Below are 10,493 nucleotides of genomic sequence, written 5' to 3'. Positions count from 1 at the left end.
ACTTGGCCAATCCTTGTAATTTTCTGTCATCTTTTCGATGATAGTTTTCACATTTTTATTGGCCGATTCGACTGCACCATTTTTTTGTGGTCTGTAAGGTGATGATCTGTGATGCTTGATATGATATTTCTGTAATAATTCCGCGCATTCGTCTTGGAAATGTGTTCCGTTATCACTGATCATCTCATGTTGTACCCCATAGCGGCATATGATATTTTTCTCAATGAATTGAGCTATATGTTTCGCCGTCAGCTTAGCATATGAGGCAACTTCGACCCATTTGGTGAAATAGTCGATTGCTACGAGAATGAATTCATTCCCCCCTTGTCTTGGTGGTGTTATTTTTCCAATGATGTCGATGCCCCAAGTGGAGAAAGGCCATGGAGAAGTATATGTGTAGAAAAGCGAAGGTGGAACATGCTGTAAATTTGCGTAGACTTGACACTTCATACATTTCTTGACGTATTCGTGACAATCTCTCTCCATAGTAGTCCAATAGTAACCTTGTCGTTGAATCTTTTGGACTAACATCTTTGCATTCATCTGTGTTCCATATATACCGTCATGAAGGTTTTCCATGGTTTTATGTGCTTCTTTCTTGGCTATGCATAAGAGATTTCTTCCCATTGCAGTTCTCTTGTGGAGTTCTCCCCTGATGAGCACATACTGTGAGGCCAGAAGCCTTAAAGCACGGCGTGCCCTTTTATCAGTATTAGGTGGGTATTCTCTTCTTGTCACATAATTAAGGATGTTTGTATACCATGGCTCTTCATCTTCTTCTTGTGGTTCTTGTTCATCGTCAAATGCGTGAACATAAGCCGGCTCATATCTCCTTTCTATGGTCAGTGGCATTCTGATTGTATCAGCTGGAATTCGCACCATTGATGCTAATTTAGCTAATGCGTCGGAGAATTGGTTTTCTTCTCTTGGCAAATACGTATATTCCACTTCATCTAGTTGCTCCGTGAGAGTTTCTAAATGAGCTTGATACGTAGCAAGACTTTCACTTCTCACTTTCCATCTCTTGGAGATTTGGTTAATGATGAGTGAAGAATCACCATAGATTCTGAGTTTCTTAATTCCCAAGACGACAGCTGTTTCTAACCCCAAAATGCATGCTTCATATTCTGCGGCATTGTTGGTGACATCAAAGTCGAGCTTCATGGAAATCGGGATGTGCTCTTCATTGGGCGATACGAGCAGGACTTCCACACCACATCCTTTTTGGTTTGAAGCTCCATCGAAATAGAGTGTCCATCTATCATTTTCAGTCATGAGTAAATCTTCGTCAGGGAAATCGTACTCATCTTCTTCTTTTTCAACTTCTTCCAGCGGAAAGTCTACTAAGAAGTCAGAAACCGCAGAACCTTTGATGGCTTTTTGTGGCACAAATCTCAAGTCAAACTGAGCAAGATTGACTATCCACCTTGATAATCTGCCATTAAGTGTTGCTTTTTCGAACAAGTATTTGAGAAGATCCGTCTTGGACACGACATGCACTGTATGAGTAAGCATGTAATGTCTTAGTTTCTGTGCGGCCCATACAAGTGCGAGACACAACTTCTCAAGTGGTGTGTATCGCGTCTCATATCCTTGAAGTTTCTTGCTCATGAAATAGATTACATTCTCCTTTCTTTCGATCTCTTGTGCTAGCATTGCCCCCATCGTTTCTCTTGTGACCGTAAGGTAGAGTCGAAGAGGAAAGTCAGTTATTGCTGGCGCTAGCACGGGTGGGTTTGCCAAATACTCTTTGATTTTGTCGAAAGCCTTTTGGCAATCGTCATCCCATGTGACTGGGACATTTTTCTTGAGCTTCTTGAATATAGGTTCACATATCGCTGTGAGCTTTGATATGAACCTACTTATATACTGCAACCTTCCAATGAAACCTCAAATCTCCTTCTCATTTTTGGGTGGTGGCATGGCCATGATCGCCTTTACTTTTGTAGGATCTATTTCAATCCCTCGAGAACTGATCACGTACCCCAGTAATTTCCTGACGTGACTCCGAATGCACATTTTGCTGGATTTAATCTCATGTTGTACTTGCGGAGTCTTTCAAAGAATTTGCGAAGTGCAATAATATGGTCTGGGCGATCTTTAGACTTAACGATCATATCATCGACATAGACCTCCACCTTTTTGTGCATCATGTCATGCAACAATGTTGTAGCTGCTCTTTGGTAGGTGGCACCCGCGTCTTTCAACACGAATGGCATTACCGTATAGCAATATGTACCCCATTGCGTGATGAATGTGGATTTCTCCATGTCTTCTTCGGCCATCAATACTTGATTATATCCGGCGTAACCATCCATGAATGACAGGAGTGCATGGTTTGCTGTATTATCGACCAGAAGGTCAATGTGAGGTAGAGGGAACCCATCTTTTGGGCTTGCTTTATTGAGATCCCTGTAATCAACACACATTCTGACCCTTCCATCCTTCTTTGGAACTGGAACCACATTTGCTATCCATTCTGGATATTTGGATACTCTGATGAAACCTGCGGCCAACTGCTTCCTGATTTCTTCCTTAATTTTGAGAGCCACATCGGGTTTCATACGGCGCAACTTTTGTTTGATAGGCTTCATACTAGACTCCATGGTTTGGGTAGATTTAATAACTCGGATGAACCCTTAATGCCATGAGCGTTTTTGGGTCGATAAAGCTTAAATTCCCCGGGGCTAAGACGCATGTAGAACACATACGTTTTTTCAGAAAAATCGAAGGAAGTCGACTGTGAGGAAAGAAAATAAGCCACTGGACTGATTTTAGGACTGTCGTGACACGGCAAAAATTTCCGTGTCACGGTACGGTGCACCGTCAGACGGTGCACTGTACCGTGACACGGCAGATTCTGCCGTGGCACGGCATTCAGAAGATCTGACTGGTGCCCTGCTTTCCTTCGCGCGCAACCAAGTTATCCAATTTTTCCTACGGGACAGACCTGAATGCGACGTTAAAACGTCTATGCAAATGCAAAAATGCCAAATTAATCACAGGAATATTTTTTCAAGAATCTTTCAAGTCTCATCCACTCATCTTAATTAAATACCGATCACTCAAATCGATAAATAACTAAGAATCCTCCCCAGTGGAGTCGCCAAATTGTAGGCGTCGTTCGAAGTGCGCCTACGTTAAAGCATGTTGTGAATATGCTTGGTACTCATAGGAAGTGGGAATTGACATTACGATTAGGGACAACGATTAGGGACAAATAAAGTAGGGAGCCGCCAACAAGTTTTTCAGGAACTTGTAAACCGGTCACGGATCATAAAAGATAACCACGATAAAGGGACAACGAAGGCAACAACGATTGACCCGTGAAGGTTACACCCCATTCATAATCCATGAGATCACTAACTCCGTATGGTTCGGAACCACGAAAAGAGGATCGTGGATGATGGTACGAAGTAAGTCATGGAGTCACATTCGCCCGTATTGGCCTCTACTCGATTCTTATAGTGAAAAACATTCCTGTGATCTCAAAGACATACAAACAATAATTCAATTCGGTCCAAACTATTATTTAACTAAATTGGTTGAATATTAATGCACACATAATTCTAAAATATTGGTGATCACTTGATTAAACAAAGATTAAAAAGGATCCTAAACCGGTTGTCCAAATTATCTTATTAGGCGTGATTTTCAATTACATATTCCCTTTAAACATGCAACCCGGTGATAATAAAAATAATAGAATAACATTAATATTAAAACCAATTCAATCACAATTCCAACAACATAAAATCGTTAGAAAAATAATAAAAATAAAAGGAACATGATCCTTACTTTGATTCTGTTTGTTTGCAACTACAAAATAATAAACGAGTTAGTAACTTCAAGGGAATAATAAAACAATAATTAAATTAAATTAAATAAAGTAAAGTTGATTTTGGGGCCAAACCCTCAAACAATTCTACCTTTCACGCCTTGGCTTAAGGATAGAACTACGAGTAAAGTATGGACTCCTTTGAGCACTTGAAGAAGGAATTTTGAAGTAGAGAAGGGTAGGCTAGTGTTTAGGCTATAGCATAGAGGAGAGAAAATAAAATAAGAGAATTACTCCGTGCCCCGTACATCAGAAATGAGGGGGTATTTATAGGGAAAATGTGCTGAGGGAGCACACGGAACCCTAAAATGATAAAAACCCTAAAAAAGTATCCCGTGACACGGCAAACTGTACCGTGACACGGGAAGTCCCTACCATCAGACGGTAAACTTTCCCGTGTCACGGTACATTTTTGGTGTGACGCGGGAAATTTTTAGAAAACGGGATAGAAAACGCGTTAAGGGTTTACGCGGAAAAGACACGGAATGTCCCGTGTCACGGGAAATCCCACCGTTAGACGGGAAGGATTCCCGTGACACGGTAGGTACCTTCCGTGGTGCGGGAAATTCCTGCCCGTTTTTCCGTCTAAATACATTTTTAACCCTAATTTCATTCGGCATTTTAAGTGCCGATTGATAATTTCGGGCTTTTTCTGACTTATTATTATTTGGGCTAAAAAAGGAAAATAATTAAATAAAAATAAATAAAAGGTTTGGGCCAAAAATAAATAATAAAACAATAAAATAAAAAGGTTTGAGCTAAAATTAAATAATAAGTTTGGGCTGAAATTAAAACTATACTTTTACCAAACATCAAGACTAATCCATGGATTGTTCAAAAATACGAATTTAATCAAATACGATTTTTTAAGCACTCTCGGGATTAAATACTGAACCCGACCAATAGTGGCGGTGAAAGGTTGTTCATCATCGGGTTTGGTTTTGGGGAGACATTTTTAGGTGTCTACAACCCTGCACTAGTGGAAAAAATCTCATTCGTAACAGGCTATTTGTAACAGGCAAAGCTATGCCCGTTACATTAAATATATTCGTAACGGGCAAAATAGTGTCCGTTACGAATACTTAGTTATTCGTAACGGGCAAAATAGTGTCCGTTACGAATACTTAGTTATTCGTAACGGGCAAAATATTGCCCGTTACGAATACTTATTTAGTTGTAACCGTCATCATTTGCCCGTTACGGATATTATATTTCAAGTAACGGGCATATTGAGCCCGATACAACTGCTTGAGCGTGGCCCAAATGATGAGAGGAGCCCATTACTTGGCTTTGGCTTTTTATTAGGGTTTACCTAGCCGTCATTCACCTCTTTTCTCTCATTTCACACTCAGTTACTCTCTCTCCTCTCCTCTCCTCTCCTCTCCTCCGTCAATCTTCCCCATTCAATTGGTGATGAAACAAGGCGAGAAAAATGGCAATATGGGACGAGGAGAGAGAAAAAATGGTGAAATTGGGGGTTTTGATGATTTTTAGATCGGAGGGTTTATTGATTTTGCTCTAAGGCTTCTCCATTCTCCAACTCGCTAGATCTAGCTTAGTCAACCCAGCTTTCCTCTTTGTAAAAGAAATAAAATAAAATCAAATTGAATTTCGTCGGTCCAAACAATTGAAGCGTTCCATTGAAGCGCACTTGACGTTCTCCATTGAAGCAGCTTCTGAAGTAAGTTAAAGTTTCTTTTTCTAATCTTATCAATTTCACAATCTAGGGTTTATCTTTGATTTAATTTAATTGTTTAAGGTTCGAATATCTGAATGGTTCAAATTAGTAAGATTATGAAAGATCATAACCAGCGATTATGTTGTTAGAAAATAAAATTATGACCCGAATTTGATAATTTTATCAAATATGCCTTAAATTATGTGATTTTCCGAGCGTAATTTGATAATTGAATCAAACATGCCTAAATTTATGTGTTTTTTCGAGCCTAATTTGATAATTTATCCTGAAATTATGTTCTCGAAACAAGGGTTTTTCTGCTTTTAGATTTTAATTTAATTTTTTTTCCATAAAAATTATGCCTTATTCAAATACCTGCAGCACCGCAAATTATATACTACAGATCTTTGTTTCTAAGCTAAAGGTTTAAACTGGTATTGTTTTGATGATTTTTGTGATTTAATTTTATGGCTTATGATATGACTCGTGATTTTTCGAGGTTTTTGGAGTTTGATTTACCCAGATTTGGTGAGTTGAAGCTAATTTTGATGTTTTTGGGTGGAAGGGATTGAATGTTTTTCTGGGGTTTTAGCTAGTATTGTTAATTCAAACTGTGTAAAAGGAATTAATTCTTTGAGGTTTATTTGTTTACTCGTGATTGATTGTTATTTTATTTCGGGTGTATGACAGCTACATATTTTTTATTATATCCCGATTTTTTGCTGCGTTTTCATGGTGTCTCTTGAAATATTTTGATGAATAATGTGTTGGGATAATAATAGAAGATGAAAAGTAAAGTGGAAGACTGAACAAACTATAGAACCATCCTCCTCCGATGCGCTCAGTTCTCTCGCTTTTCCACTTGATTTTTGCTCTTTTCGATTTCCCTTTTTTTTATAATTTAAATTTCTCTTGTAAAGTTTGTGGAATTAAATAAGCAGTCAAAAACTGAATAAAAAGAGGAGGTCTTCTCCCGTGATTAAATAATAGACAAGAGTCTTCATTCATACCTTAGAATTAGGTGAGCATTATATGCTAGCATGGTTAAGGTCTTCATTCATACCTTTGTTTATATTTGATAAGATTTTGTTGAATCTGACCTGGTTTTATTGAATTTTAAACTAATTTATTTTACAGAACATTATATGCTAGCATGGTTAAGGTCTCTTGGCTGTGATCTATTCTCAAAATCCAAAGAATAATGATTCAGCGCTTTGTTATACTCTCTATTAGTGATTATATTGTTCTTCTTTTTTTTTTCTGATCTATTCTCAGAAATTCTGATTGAAGCCATCATTGGCTGCTGCTGGTGTTAATAATGATGTTACTTTTTTTTTTCTTATAATTAAAATAAATGTAGTAGTTGAAGAACAATCAGAATTTTTTCAAGGAAATTCAACAATAAGATATGTTAAGGTGTCTTATGTGAATAGAATATGAAAAATTGTTTAACTGTCAGTTTGAAGATTTAATTTTAGATAATGGAGTAAGAAATTAGATAATATTTAAGTTGATTTTATTGGGATGGATTTTACTAGTTTATTGCGTCATTTAGTGTTCCCTGTTGTAAGCTCTTCAACCTCTCAATATGTGTCTTTCTTTTTTTTTGGAATTTGTGAATATAAACTGGATTTTATTGTTGAAAGTTTCTTGAGATTCTTACACAATCACCTACTTACATTTTAGGTGACTAAGCTCTCCCTTGAAGAAACTGAGAGTGTGACTGCTGACCATGGTGAGAGCCTTAGTCATGTAACTTTTGGGCTAAGAACTAGATCAGGAACCAAGCAATTGAAGCTGGATCCGAATATCTACTTTCCTTTGATAAAGGAAAAGGTATATATCCATACTCTTGTTAATGGATCGATGTTATGCCATATCTTGTCTTGTGTGGTCATATTGTGTGTTCTTTTATATACTCCTTTTCTCCCATAACCTCAGTTAAGTGAGTGAGTTTATGTTTACCATGTCTATTTCCTTGGACATTTCTTGTTAGATTTGGTGCCATCTTTTATTTTCCGGGATTAATAACCTCAATTGGGCATGTACTATTAATTTCCATGACTATGGGTTTGCCATGCCAGGTTTGTTTTAAGAAATTTTAAGTACCAACCCAAATGTGTAACCTCTAAATTTTAAGGTAGGGCTCGCTCTTTCGAATTTCGTTGTAGGATCTTGCTGAAAACTGTCTTTCTTGCTCCTATTTGCTGCATCATTGCTACCTGTTTGAAAACTCTGGTTTTTGTGTTCTAGGGTTCGCTTGATTTTCTGAAATTGTTGTAGGGCAAGCGGGGGTTGCCTACACACAAAGTGTTTTGTATTTTCTGACTGTAGAAGAAGTGTTCATTGTTTTGCTCTGAATGTAATATGGGTTGTTGCTGATTTAGTTTGTTATATGAGGAGAATGCTTCAATTTTATGTCTTAATAGGTTATTTATTTGTAGTGAATAAACTGCGTTATCAGGTTTTGATGGAGTGGAGATCCATGGAGCCCATGGCTACCTCATTGACCGATTCATAAAAGATGGCTGTACAAAATTTAAGCTTCATCAAGACAGTATACAATTCTACAAGATTTTTCAAGTTCTTAGTCTACTATATGGAATATAAAACTTGTTTAAATTATCATGTTGTATTACAGAGTATTATTTATTTAGTAGCTTTTGACTCATGTTGAGAGTTGTTGTAAAGTCAATTTGGACATTTGTGAAAGTTGTATCTTTGATTTTATAATTAATTCAATTTTACATTTATTATTATTATTGATAATAGTGATTAAAATTTGGCATCATAGAAGATTATCAGGATAGCAGACTAGCAGGTATCACCTGCTGCATTTTTTTAAAATTTGGGTTCAATTGTATTCGTAACAGGCGGTCAAACTGCCCGTTACGAATAACCCGTTATTCGTAACGGGCGGTCAAACTTCCCGTTACGAATAACCCGTTATTCGTAACGGGCGGTCAAACTGCCCGTTACGAATAACCCGTTATTCGTAACGGGCAGTCAAAATTACGAATAACATAGCCTATCCGTAACGGAAGCATACGTAACGCCCGTTGCCTGTTACGGATAGGCTATTTTTGCCCGTTACGGATAGCTATTTTTCCACTAGTGCTGCAAGAAGAAACCATAGTCAGAAACAATCAAAATAAAAGTTAATAATGCAGAAATAAGAAGGAAAGCTACCTCCTGCACAGCGTCGTCGCGACGACACGTAGCCACATTAAATATTCGAACGAGCTAGCTCCGAAAGGCGTCTATACACCGTGCCATCACCGTGACCAACTCGCGCGAGAACTATCAAAGAAATAAAGTCAGTAACAATGCATAACATATATGAACAAATTGCAAATAAATAAGCTTACCTGAGAATGATGGCGAGGAATCGACCGCTCCACGAAGCGTTGATCCTCAGGAGCCGGAGGACTCATCCCCTCGATGGGCTCGTATGTCCCCTGGTAATGGATAGACATACGAGGTGGCACGAACTTAGTTGGCCCAGCCTGACAAAAGCAAATCAAAGTCTGTAAAATATCACTTGGGGGCTACTTAGCAAAAAGTAAAATATAAAAATTATACAGCCACCTCCTCAGACAAAACAGGGGCCGGAGCTAACACCGGCAGCAGCTCCTCCTCATAGCAGTGCCTAGGGATCGCATGAGATCGCCAAGGGGTGCCAGCCCTCTCCGACATGCTCACCAGCCTCGCGTCATTAAACACATGATGCGGCGGAGGTATAGGAACGACAAAAGTATCCGAGGAATGCTGAATAGAAACCCTCTCTCCAAGGTACGCAATCGCTCCATACGTTCCTAAGAAGTAGCGACGCTCAACAATGTACTGCGTAGCTAACCCTGGGACAACTAAGTCGTTCTATGGCCGGTACTGCACATCAGGCTCCTGCAAAGAATTCCTATGAGATGGGAATCTACCAAAGATAATACGAAAGTGTTCAACTATGTAAAGAACCATACCAGGAGGATCTGATCTCAAACATAAGCGGTAGACATTCGAACGTGGCAAGGGTTTGTTATTAATCTTCATGATAGTATCATGTTAGGGCTATATATTTGATCTTTGATGTTTAGTGACATGCTAGGATTTGTTATTAATCTTGTTAGTATCATGCCTAGGATCTTGCTATTATTATTATTATGCTTTAACATGATTATTTTATAATTGTTCTTATTATTATTATGTTGCTTGATTATTTTTGTTGTTATTGCTTGATCACGCCTTTTATGCATGTTTAAAGGGAATTGCTACTTGTAATCACGCTTAATAAGATAATTAATATTCTTGTTTAGGATTAATATGATTATAAGTCAAGTGATCGACAATAATAGATTTGTTTGTGCATTAATATTCAACCAACATAGATAAACAGGTTTAGGGTAAACCTATTGATTTCATGTTAGTCAGAAAGCGCACATGAATACGAGAAGAGTGAAGTAGAGGCCTATTATTAGGGCAGGTTCTTCCTTTTTTAGATTGGATTTGTACCTTCATCTCGAACTTCCAGTCTTGCTTCCAGACCTATTGGAATTAACGATCTCTTGGATCGTTAAGAGGTGTAACCTTCACCCTGTGAACGGTTTACAAGTTCCTAAAACTTGTTGGCAACTCTTTTGCTCTATCTTCTTTCCCTTCAGACGCCACCGTACTTTAGTGTATGATCATAGTGGGGTTCAAGCTAGGTATAATGCTTGAAATATTGCCTACAGATTCAAAAGAACCTTCTTGAAAATTCTAGAAGACTATAATCAATCCTAATTACATTAGGAATGATAAATCATTATAGGCCCTCCTCTAGATCATTGGGCAACATATAAAAATAAAAACCAGGCCCAGTTTAGTAATTTGGCCATAACCTCCTCATTATTCATCGAAATTGGGCTTATAATATATCATTCGAAAGCTCTTTTCGAACCCAACCCAACTACACTATTATTGGATCCTTGCCATGAACTAAAC

General features: G+C 38.0%; 1 long non-coding RNA gene across 2 annotated transcripts; it reads left to right on the top strand.

The window, feature by feature from the left end:
- Window positions 1–5,198: 5,198 nt before the first annotated feature.
- On the top strand, window positions 5,199–8,275 carry LOC145559658 (uncharacterized). Of its 2 annotated transcripts, none has more exons than XR_014092844.1 (3): window positions 5,199–5,519; window positions 7,203–7,352; window positions 7,981–8,275. It is a non-coding gene; the product is annotated as an uncharacterized LOC145559658 (long non-coding RNA). The 2 variants fall into 2 exon arrangements; XR_014092843.1 differs by having other exon boundaries at window positions 7,961–8,275.
- Window positions 8,276–10,493: the final 2,218 nt, after the last annotated feature.

The sequence above is a fragment of the Chenopodium album genome, chromosome 9 (genome assembly GCF_948465745.1).
Source record: "Chenopodium album chromosome 9, dcCheAlbu1.1, whole genome shotgun sequence".
Taxonomy (NCBI): domain Eukaryota; kingdom Viridiplantae; phylum Streptophyta; class Magnoliopsida; order Caryophyllales; family Amaranthaceae; genus Chenopodium; species Chenopodium album.
This window is presented reverse-complemented; position numbering and strand designations above follow the sequence as displayed.